The sequence below is a fragment of the Delphinus delphis genome, chromosome 20, assembly GCF_949987515.2.
Source record: "Delphinus delphis chromosome 20, mDelDel1.2, whole genome shotgun sequence".
Classification (NCBI taxonomy): Eukaryota; Metazoa; Chordata; class Mammalia; order Artiodactyla; family Delphinidae; genus Delphinus; species Delphinus delphis.
In genome coordinates, this window is record NC_082702.1 from 55,482,770 (window position 1) to 55,494,784 (window position 12,015).

The following is a 12,015-nucleotide window of genomic DNA, read 5'->3' on the forward strand; positions in this document are numbered from 1 at the left end:
GTCATTATGTAATGTTCCTTTTTATTTCTAGTAATTCTCTTAGTTCTGATGTGTACTTTGTTATTAATAGAGCATTTCAGCTTTCTTTTGATTAGTGTTTGCATGGTATATCTTTTCTCTACCCTTTTATTGTTAATCTACCAATATAACTATATTTGATGTGAGTTTCTTGTAGACAGAATGGAGTTAGGTCATGTGTTTTTATCCATTCTGGTCATCTCTGTCATTTAATTGGTGTGGGGGTTTTTTAAAAAATATTTAATTAATTAATTTATTTATTTTTGGCTGCTCGGGTCTTAGTTGTGGCACGTGCGCTCTCTAGTTGAGGCGCACAGGCTCAGTAGCTGTGGTGAAAGCTTAGTTGCCCCACGGCATGTGGGATCTTAGTTCCCCAACCAGGGATCGAACCCACGTCCCCTGCATTGGAAGGTGGATTCTTTACCACTGGACACCACGGAAATCCCTAATTGGTGTGTTTACACAATTTACATCTAATATAATTATCAGTATGTTTGGATTTAGGTCTACATTCTGTTTCTTTGTTTTCTACTTGTTCCCTCTTTTTCCCACTCTCTGTCCATTTTCCTGTATTCTTCAGGACTATTGGAATGTGTTTTAGCATTCCATTTTAATTTATCTATTGTGTTCTTTATGTATAGCGTGTGTGTGTGTGTGTATTTGCTCTAGGGATTACAATATGCACACTTAATTTTTCAGAGTCTACTTAGAATCAATATTTTACCACTTCAGGTGAAAGTAGAAAACTAACCATCACAGGCCCCTTTATTCTCTTCCCTGTATGTTGTAGTTTTCATATGTATTCTGCATGACTTGTGGGATCTTAGTTCGTTGACCAGGGATTGAACCCGTGCCCCCTACAGTGAAAGCACAGAGCCCTAACCACTGGACCTCCAGGGAAGTCCCTATCACTTTTGCTTTCAGCTGTCAAACATACTTTAAAGAACTCAAGAGGAGGAGGATAGTCCATTATATTTACCCAGATTTTTCTCCTTTGGTCTTCCTTCATTCCTGATGTTCCATTTCCTTCTGGTATTATTTCTCTTCTATCTAAGGAGGTTTCTTTATAACTTCTTACAGAGCACATACACTGGCAGCAAATTCTCTTGAGAAAGTTTTCACCCTCATTCCACAAAGATTTTGGGGGGCACATCTAGAATTCTAGACTGGCAGTTCTTTTCTTTCGGCACGTAAAAAGTGTTTGTTTGTTTTTTTCCACTTCCTTCTGGGTGCCACAGTTTTTGTTGAAAAATCTACAGTCCCTGGAATCCGCATTCTCCTCTGAGTAACGCATTTTTCTCTGGTTGCTTTCAAGATTTGTTCTTTGTCTTTAGTTTTCAGCAGTTTCATTACGATGTATGTGGGTGTGGATTTTTTGGATTTATCTTTTTTGTATTCCCTGAGCTGCCAAAGTCTGTTGGTTTATGTCCTTTGCTAACTTGGGGAAGTTTCAGTCATTATTTCCTCAGATATATTTTTTGCACCATCTTCTTTCTCCTCTCCTTCTGGGACTCTGATGACACAAATGTTACATCCTTTAATTTTGTCCACAAGTCCCCAGGGCTCTGCTCACTTTTTTAAAACCCTTTTTCTCCCTGTTTTTCAGATGAGATCATTTTTATTGATCTGTCTTCATGTTCACTGACTCTTTCCTCTTTTTCTTTATAAAGAAGTGATTATTTTTTAAAATAAATTTATTTATTTATTTTTGGCTGAGTTGGGTCTTCATTGCTGCGTGTGGGCTCTCTCTAGTTGCAGTGAGCGGGGGCTACTCTTCGTTGCGGTGCGCGGGCTTCTCATGGCGGTGGCTTCTCTTGTTGTGGAGCACAGGCTCTAGATGTGCAGGCTTCAGTAGTTGTGGCACGTGGGCTCAGTAGTTATGGCTCACGGGCTCTAGAGCGCAGGCTTAGTAGCTGTGGCGCACGGGCTTAGTTGCTCCATGGCATGTGGCATCTTCCTGGACCAGGGCTCGAACCTTTGTCCCCTGCGTTGGCAGGCGGACTCTTAACCACTGTGCCACCAGGGAAGCCCGACTCTTTCTTTTATCATATTCATTCTGCTATTGAGCCTATCCAGTGGTTTTAAATTTTTCAGTTACTGGATTTTTTAGTTCTAAAATTTTCATTTGATTCTTCTTCATATCTTTTGTTTCTTTGCTGAGACTTTTTTTTTTTTTTTTTTTTGCGATACGCGGGCCTCTCACTGCTGTGGCCCTTCCCGTTGCGGAGCACAGGCTCCGGACGCGCAGGCTCCGCGGCCATGGCTCACACGCCCCCCAGCCGCTCCGCGGCATGTGGGATCTTCCCGGACCGGGGCACGAACCTGTGTCCCCTGCATTGGTAGGCGGACTCCCGAGCACTGCGCCACCAGGGAAGCCCTTTGCTGAGACTTTTTATCTTTCCCTTTGTTTCAAGAATGTTCTTCCTTACTTCTTGGAGTACTTTTTATAGTAACTACTTTGAAGTCTTAGTTAATTCCAATACTTTGTTGTCTTGGCACTGGTATCAGTTGATTATCCTTTCCCATGTGAGTTGAGGATTTTCCTCATTCTTTGTATGTTGAGTGATTTTGGATTGATCCTGAATATATGAATATTACATTATGAGACTCTTGGTCTTGGTTCAGTCCTGTGGAGAATGTTGCCATCTTTGTTGTAGCAGACACTCAACCAATTTGAGTTCAGATTCTAAGTCCCTACCAGCCTTCTGTGAGTTTCAGTATCAATTGTGTGTTCAGAGTCTTCATGGTGCTTTTCAGATCTGCCCCTACGTGTCACTCCGTGGCCAGTGTGGGACCTTGGCAGGGTTCTCTCCTGAAGTTCAGTACCCAGAGTCCACAGTATGCTGTTTAGGGTTCTACCTACACATGCTCATCTCAGGACTGAGCCCGGGGGCTCATACACACTTTATGGGGTTGTTCTCCTGAGCTTCTCCTGTTCCACAGTCTCCCCAGTCCTTTCCAGTTCCAGGGACCCCTTCTGTTTGGTTCTTCAGCCAGAAAGCAGGGGCGTTATTTCTCCTGTTCTGCTACCTTCTTCCTGGGACTTAGCTCACATCTGTGACTAAGCAAGAGAAGGACCAAGAGAGAAAAATTCAGTGGGGTTTTCACCTGCTTCAGCTCCTCCAATTGGAAAGGAGGCTTCCGTCCCACAAAGTTTTAGGCATCTGTGGACCCCTCTGCTGCTGGGGATTTGCTGGGAGACTGGGGCGTGAGAGCTCCAAGAAGACAGAAGCACAGAAAAGGAAAAGCCCTGGGTTTGGGCTCACTGCCTCTGAGAATTAGACAACCGCTTCCCTGCTCCCCAAGCCAGGACCAGCCTTCTGGAGCTCCGCTGATACCTGTTTCTGGATATCGGGTCATATTCAGTCCAGGCTGGCGGTCCTGGAGTGGGGAGGTGGCAGGATCACCACCATGTTGGGGGTGCTGCAAATTCTGATGATCTTCCCTCCTTGGCCTGCTACTGTTTACTTTCCAGAGTCCTCCAATAGCTGCCCTGTCCATTCTGCCCACGTTTTGTAGCCACACTCAGTGGGTGAGACAGGACGGAGTGTGCTCACTCCATCTCACTCAGAACCATGAGGAAGCCAGAAGACGAGAGTTTTAGAGACGTTCAACAAAAAGTCCAGGTTAAACGGACACATGAGGAAGTCAGAATGTCACTGATGCAGGAGAACTGTGGCTCGTGTGGAGAAGGAGGAAAATAAAAGAGTAAAAGTTGAAGGATTGGGTGGATGGTAACAGAAATAACTGACCTGCAGCATCACGTAAAGGACTGATGGAAGGAACCCTCTCCCTGAGCTTCCCTTACCCCATCGTTACGTATCTAGCCTTGCACAGTGTGAAGGGGGTTCCTTCTCACCCACTCAGGTTGCCAGGTTGAAGGGAATGGTTTACTGTAAGCAAATGAGCTTTATTCCTCTCCGTTGGGGGTGTCAGGAAATGTACACATAGAGAAGCAGGGAAAGGTCTCTCTGAGATTCAAGAGGCTTTCATCTAGCGTATTTGGGTATTTGTATCCAGGTGGTCACCAATGTGTATAGCCTCGTGCTGCAGAATCCGATCTGGGCTTGATAAAGAATTAATCTCTTAGGGGACTTCCCTGGTGGCTCAGTGGATAAGACTCCGCATTACCAATGCAGGGGCCCAGGGTTCGAGCCCCGGTCAGGGAACTAGATCCCACATGCATGCTGCAACTAAGGAGCCTACCTAGGGCTTCCCTGGTGGCGCAGTGGTTGAGAGTCCACCTGCCGATGCAGGGGACGCGGATTCGTGACCCGGTCCGGGAAGATCCCACATGCCGCGGAGCAGCTGGGCCCGTGAGCCATGGCCGCTGAGCCTGCGCGTCCGGAGCCTGTGCTCCGCAATGGGAGAGGCCACAACAGTGAGAGGCCCGCGTACAGCAAAAAAAAAAAAAAAAAAAAAAAAGGAGGCTGCCTGCCGCGACTAAGACCCGGTGCAACCTAATAAATAACTAAATCTGCTCCCTGGAAAGGATCTATTAAACATTAAAAAAAAAAAAAGAACCTCTTAAAGTAGATCCTCTCTCTCTCTCTCTCTCTCTCTCTCTCTCTCTCAAATAAAGCAAAGCCTTTATTGCAAGAATAACTCTTGCTTTGTTAAAAGATTTTCTGAATGAGACGACTGCAGATACCGTTAAGTGTCACTGAATTTCAGTCTCCATGTGTTGACCCAGATGAAAGCAAAAACCATCTGAAAATCGTAAGGCAGCACTTCGGAAGTGGCCGTTTTCTCCAGGGTCTCTGATACTGATGTGATCTTTAAAGTCCCCATTGCCCTGTCGATTCATGTACTGAACATTCTTCCAGTGCCTGACAGGAATCCCATTCAGAATTCGTACAGTACTTTAGCCATTTGCCTTCTTCTTTTCTGGTTTGTTTTATTAGTTCATTTGATCCTTATGACAACAGTGTAAGGCAGACAGGATAGCTGTGGCGTTGCCCTGTATTATTTTTACATAGTTGTAATTACAGGGAGAATATAAATTTACATCTCGGTTTTTCATTTCCCACGTCTTTTTCATTTAACAGAAGTATTTTCACAATATGCCATGTTGTCATTATTGCTGTCCTATTTCAGTGGAGTGCCAGAATTAATGTAGCAGAATTGACATAACCTTCTTCTTGTCGAGCGTTTAGTTTATTTTCACTTTTTTTGCTATTATAAAGCATGCTGCATAGAGGTATTTGGGGCCATTTGGGGGGTTAGTTCCTTAGGATAAATTAAATAGGTAGACTAAAAAAATATTTTTAAACATGTTTCAACGTTAGGGAGGATTTCAAAAGACCACAGATGACCTAGAGAAAGCACCGGTGTGACACACCACAATTTTCAGACTTCTCCATGTTGCAGAGCAGGTTTTGTATGTGCCAAGAGATTTAGCCAGAGGGAGGTGGGTGGTGTGTATAGGGAAATGAAGAAGGCATTAGCAAAGGCCCAGTGTGTGTCAGAGAGAGGGAAGGAGGAAACTAGCTTGATTATGCAGAAGTTCTGTCTTGAAGAAACCAGCAACCCATGCTTATGTGAGGTTGCTTTTGAATGACAACAGCATCCCCTCTGCATGTGGCCATTGGAGAGCTGCGTGGGCAGCCTTGACCAGCTCCAGATGGCAGAGCTCCTTGACCAGCAGCCAGAGATGAAGCTAACTGGTGACGGACACTAGCGGGTTTCACGCAGAGTGCTTACTGCGGTTTCCAGGTGATCCCACATCCAGGAGGATTTGCCCAGAGCCTTCCCTCCCACGGAGGCACAGATGTCCGTTTGCACGGCTCTTCGTTTTGGCCCTGAGTTGGGCCAGTGGAGCAAAGCACCAACCCCAAAGAGACTAGATGTTGTTCAGTTCCATCCCTCACCCACCTTGGGTTCTAGGAGAAGGACCAAGTTTCAGAGCTTTTAGGGAGCCTATCCTAATCCGATGGAGTGCGGCTGTCTTCGTGCCAGGGGTGGGGGAAGTATGCAGTTATTTTGCCACGTTACCCAAAAGGATGGAAGGCCAAGGCCGTCTGTATCCAGATCAAATCCGGCTGTCACTGAATCGCCAGCTATGTCCTTCTCCTACTAAAGCAGTGCAGCTGCTCACAGAGGGAGGGATGTGCCTAGTAAATTCGAACATTTGGTTATAATGCAACCACCTCGGTAAGTCAGTGGTGAGAATTAATGGGAAACACCTGCCGCCAAATTCCTCCTTGTGGCCTTAAACTAGCGGGCTCGCCAATTCATTGAAGAACTACCTGGGATGAATTAAACATTAGTAAAGTGCGTAAGGTACATCCACACCCTGGTGGGAGGTGACTTGAGACTTCGAGCAACTTTGGAAAAACTAAGAAATTTCAAAGTCTCAGACTGGGGAGGACCTGTTGGTTTGTAATCATAGTATACCCTTTCCTTCCTCCCTAATCCAGTTGGGGCTCGTTGAATTCCTGGACCCTTCTGATTCGGGCAGTGTGGTGGTGAAAAAGGATTTGCTCTGGAGCCGTCTGCACTGTTGCTGAACCGAGGCAGGCAGAGTCACTAGACTGTAGGGAACTTGTCTCTTCCACGGCCCTTTTCCCCACACTTAGCACAGTGCCTGGCCCGTCGTGGTGGTTTTAATAGGGACCCAGTGAGGTCAGGTGTGCGGGAACCAGCAGATGGCCCCTTATCTCTTTTTCCTGTGAACTGTGAATATTTTAGACCTTTCCTTTTTCCTGGAGGTCATAAAATAAGAGTTATCTTGGATATAACCATTACGACAGCTGCAGCGGAGAAAAACCTGCCTTAAGTGTCATAAAATGTTATCTCCGGATGGAATTGGCATGAAACCCTAGAGGTCCAGCAGCATCTCCCGCTAACAGCGTGCTAACACCTTCTGCTTCCGGCTTCCCATTTAGAAAGGAGACTCTTGAGGGACCACTCCCGGGGCTGGTGGAGACGGCTGCCTTGCTGGGACTCTGTTCTCCCTTCTGGAAGTATGGAGGACAACCTAGTCCCTTGGTCACATAGCCACTCCTCACAGATTTGAATCCGCTGTCTTTTTGTGTGTGTGTGTGTGGCCACGCAGCATGTGGGATCTTAGTTCCCCGACCAGGGATCGAACCCGCGACCCTCCCACGTTGAAAGCGTGGAGTTTTAACCACTGGCCTGCCAGGGAAGTCCCTGAATTCACTGTCTTGTTTCCCAAGTTACTTACCCCTCAGTAAATCCCCTCGACTTTCTCACCATTGCTCATGTGACACGGTTATCCAGTGGGCTTTTGTTTTTCTTCTCATGTTGGGGGATGCTCTCTGCTTTTTTACACGTCTTCCAAACATTTATTAAATTAAAATACTTGTGCCAGTTTATTACGTTTTCCAAAATGATGGATCCTGCCGAGTCGCTTTGGGCTTAACGGCTGGGGACAACAAGGCCTGGGTCCCCAGACGTGTTTACTGAGATTTGCTGCCCTAAGAGGAGCTGGTTACTCCTTCCAAGGGGTGGGGTTGGACAGAATGGTCCAGGAGCGGCCTGACGGGCGGAAGCAGAGGTGGGTGAGTGAAACCGTCTCTCCTCTTTTGGGTCAGGTGCTTCCGTCAGGGCAGCCCAAGGTCAGTTTCGAGTTTGCTGTTATTGTCGGCGTCACACCCATTGACTCGTGTGGCACGTGTGCCGCCCGAGAACGAGCTGCCTGTCGACATTGGACTTGTGAAACTTTGAGTCAGGAGGTCAGACTCCCTCGCTAATGATTTATAAGTTATTCAGAGACAGAGGCCACACTGTCACCATCTCTTTGCTCCCACAGCAGGCCTGGCACGTGGAAGGCACTTGGCTGGTGCCCAGCGAATGACCACATTCCCCGTCCAGGGGCATCTTTTAGACTCAGCCTCCCTGAGTCTGCCGGAATCTTTTGGGTCCCGACTGTGTCGTTCTCTGAGTTAACTTTCCCTCCGGCTTTCGGCTCCCCACGTTCTCCACCAACATGTTACTGCCCTCAAGTCTGAGTAATTAATGAAGGGGTAGGATAGAGCCGGGCTGGAGTCCTTAGCCCATGAGCGGTAGAGACATCTTTCCAAGTTGACGCTGGGGGAGGGGTTCAACCACCGTCTTTCTTCAGATTGAAGACCCCGTCAGTTGTAAGATTCACCACTATTTTACGCACAAGGAATTAAGATGCGGCACTGCCGTTTAAACTATGACATAATGCTCTCTTGTCCCTAGAATCTTATTGTGTCTTTCTTGTAAGAACGCCTATAGAATGACTTGGGCATAGATTATTATGAAGCATCCCTCTTGTCCATAATAAAGAGGAAAATATAAGGAAAATAAGTTGGTTAAAGGGCTTCTAAAGCTTCCTCACGTTCGGAGGCCTGTTCTGCAGTTGCCTCAGAGCCGTTGAAGTGCATGGGTTTCTGTAACATACCATCCTCTCTGCCATCCGCGTGCCCTTTACGGGTCCACTTCCCTTTGGGGAGGAGGGGAGCTCGGGGGAGGGGAACGAGGTGGGGGCTTGTCGTGTTCTATTCCCTGAGGCGGGTGGTGGATTTCGGGGGGAGTTCGCTGTGTGGGAATTGATTCACTTTGAGTGACGTGACTACAATTTATGTGTTTTGAATTGATTTTTAAAATAAAAGAGTAGAAGAGGCTCTACTCCGGTCTCTGGACAATGACAGCTGTATCCCAGCGGGCCTGGCTGGGAGCGACGCTCAGACACATCTGATTTCAGAGGTCTTAAAGTGCCAGAACAGTGCATTTTAGGATAACGAGATACAGTATGGATGAAACCACCTAATTACACAGCATTCAGGCCACATTTTTCTGTTTTGTCCTCAGAGCTGTAATGCGTTTGTCTAGTATCTTGCTAAAGCCCTTGTGCTGTTTCCACTGTGTTCCCTTGATTGGCGGGTCTGTAAGACTCACACACACTCACACACACACACGCGTGCGAGTGAGGCTCTAGAGCTCATTCCCTTTTGAAACCAGGTTACGTATGTCCCTGTCCCTCCCCCACCCGTCCTCTCTCCTTCCTTGAGGATGAGAGATCATGGCTCAGAGACTCCCTGCGGAGGCTGTGGGTTGAGATTCCTCACCAGCTGCTCAGTTCCCGTCTCCTTAACCAGTGTGGGCTCTGATCCCGATTAAACCCCTGGAGCTGGTGCCTCAGGCAGGGCTTTGGGGTCGCCCCTTCCCTGCACCCCTCCAGCTCTAGTTCTGTTTCGATCACCAAATCAGAATGTTGGCGCCAGTGCTCTTCAGAGAATTCTGCCGTGAATGGTGGCGATTGGTGCTTGCCAGAGCCCCGGGGGACATCTGATGTTTGAGGGAGAGGGACCCTCATGGGCATATTATTAACTATGACGTCTCCAGGTCTGTGATGCTCCATCCCTGCGCCACCGAGGAGATCTTACCTTCACCCAGTAGCGTGCTCCAACCGACAGATACCTGCTCCAAATGCATGTAACATGTGCTTTCAGATTTTTGGAGATCCATTTAAAAAATGTATGTTTCAGCATCTCTGTATCTTTTACAGAACCTGTTAGAGACTTCCACTGTAATAATCAGTGTCTTTTCATATGAGGATCTTCTTGACAAATTGATTTTTAAGTTCGGTGTTTGGATAAAGTTCACATACAGATGAGTTTGTCGGAATGAAAAGAATTTGTGACCCGGTGTGATTCCCATTTTTGCTTTGGCTGCCAGGAAGCTCCACTACATTCGTTGCCCGACTGCAATAATGGGTTTCGATTCCACTGGCCTGAGGTTGCCCTAGATCCACATTGACTGGACATAAATCTACGTCTGAACAGTTGCACGAACACACTGACATCTGAAAGCATGCTGACACTTCTTACTCGACACGTATTCATTCTTCGGAATGACTCTTGTCTCCTAGCCCCAAGTAGCGCCACATTTCTTCCTGATTCCAAGGCAGTGTCAGTTATCACCCAGCCAGAAAGCGCTGAGGGGATTTATCCATCTGTAGGGCTGCGCTGTGACCAGCCCCTGGCAGAGGCAAACGGAGGTCCTTGTTAGGGTCTCGCTGCAGGAGAGGTTCTGAGCGACAGGAAGCGGGTTTCCACGAGCCTCAGTTGTGGCTGCGGTCCACCTGGGGGTCTCTCCTCAGCCCCGCCTCCCTGGCCAGCCCACAGGGTCTCTCTGTGACCTGTGACCTATGAGCAGGAGGGGTGCTCGGGGAACGGATGCGGACGGAGGCGCAGGAAGAGCCTGTGCGCTGTGAGGCTGATTGTTTGTGGCAGGCCGGGGAGGTGTGGAAGTGGTACCTGCACCCCGTGCTGCTGGGACCCTGCCAGGGCACAGGCGGGCGCATGGGGAGGGGAGGAGGGCTCTGCAGAACCTTGAGGTTTGCAGTCCATCCATCGTGTCCTCAGCAGTCTCTACAGGGCGAAGGAAGCAGCAGCGGGTTGAAAGGTCTCCCTTATTTCCTCTCCCTCTCCTCTCCTCCAGCTATTCCAGTGAGGCACAGTTTTCCTGGAAACCGTGCATTATAAGTCCTCTCATAGCTGAACCGAAACAGATAACAGTAATCATCGATCAATCATCGATCAAGTTCACTTGTCTCCCCTCCTCCCTGCAGCCAAACGCAGACGGCCTGTCGACCTTCTGTCAGGTCCATTTGAAGTAAAACACACCTCGGGAGAGCAGAGCAGACCCTCTCCACTGGGGTCCCCTGCAGGTTTGTAGCTGTCACGAGAGGGACAGCCACTAGCTAGGTGCCAAATAAACATGCGAATTTCTCTCGCCGTTGAAATGGTTAAAAAAAAAAAAAAAAAAAGGGTTTGCCTTTTGACCAAGACCAGAAGGGCATCCACGAGAATGGAGATGGGATTTTTGTCGGCCTGGTGGGACCAGGAGCTTTTTCTCCCTCTTCTATTTCCAAATCTTTCTCTAACGATACATTTACGATAAAGGGAAAAGAAAATAATCTCCACAAGCTTGACTTGAGTGCTGGAGAGAATCCATCTAAGGGATGTGTGTGAAGCCCTACGTCAGGTTCTCGGCGCCAGCGGCAGGGAAGGTGTTTGTTGGGCGTGGCCCGGGCTTGCCTTCTAGGCCAGCGGTCCCCAGCCTTTTTGGCACCAGGGACAGGTTTCGTGGAAGACCATTTTTCCACGGACTGGGGGCCGGGGGCGGGGGCGATGGTTCAGGCGGTAGCGCGAGCGACGGGGAGCCGCAGATGAAGCTTCGCCCGCCCGCCCGCCGCTCATCTCCTGCCGTGCGGCCCGGTTCCTAACAGGCCGCGGCCTGATACCGGTCCATGGCCCGGGGGCTGGGGACCCCTGTTCTAGCACACAGCACAGACTGGGGAAGGCGATTCGGCAGCCCCAGCAGAGCCTCACTGCTGTGCAGGCCTCTGACCCTCAGCTCCGCTTCTGGAGACGCACCCGCAGGAGAGCATCAGAGAGGCTGCTGCAGGGCCCACGTGGTGACTTGAGAGCCTGGGCTCGGCGTTCACCTGAGTTTTGACTCTGGGCCCCGTCACTTCCTAGCTGTGTGCGGGGGGGGGGGGGGGTGCTCCTGCTTCCCCACCCCCGCCTCGATTCTCTGATGCTGTGAAAGGAGGGGCGGGTGGGGTGGAGGGAGCCTGAGCCAGCGTGTGGGCTGTGCTGGTCCATTGAGGCTTGCCGTCTCTTCTTTTGGTGGGAGGAGCAGCACGTCTGTTGGCTCTGGGACAGTAAAGGAGAGGGAGCTGCCTGAGACGGATGGCAGAGGCAGAGTTCCAGAAGGTTCCGGAGCCTCCCCCGGCCCCGGGAGCCTGTGTGATTGCCCAAGGTCAGCCTGCTGGAGGAGGGCTCAGTCTGGGCACGCCGGGGGCTGGGGAAATCAGGGTTTGAGCAAAGGCCCTGAGGATGTGGCGCAGCAGCCACAGACGGCAATCTCCTTCCGAGTTCCTGCCGCAGCTGGGGCCACGTGGTGCGGGGATGTGGGCGGGAGGCGGGGCAGGAGGTCAGGAAACCTCCCCCCGAATGCGCCCGCCGGGACCACGTCCCCTGGCCCCCTTGCGCTCGT

General features: G+C 49.3%; 1 protein-coding gene across 4 annotated transcripts in view; it reads left to right on the plus strand.

Moving 5' to 3' along the window:
* The window catches only part of KIAA0513 (KIAA0513 ortholog), a 59,394-nt gene that overhangs the window by 21,094 nt on the left and 26,285 nt on the right, over positions 1-12,015 (plus strand). The window contains exon 1 of one of the 4 annotated variants that reach the window (XM_060000828.1): positions 11,699-11,778. The exons of the other annotated variants lie outside the window; for them this stretch is intronic. The gene's annotated coding sequence lies outside the window, so the exon portion shown is untranslated. Of the gene's footprint in view, positions 1-11,698; positions 11,779-12,015 lie in introns of those variants that run through there. 4 annotated transcript variants of the gene reach the window in all.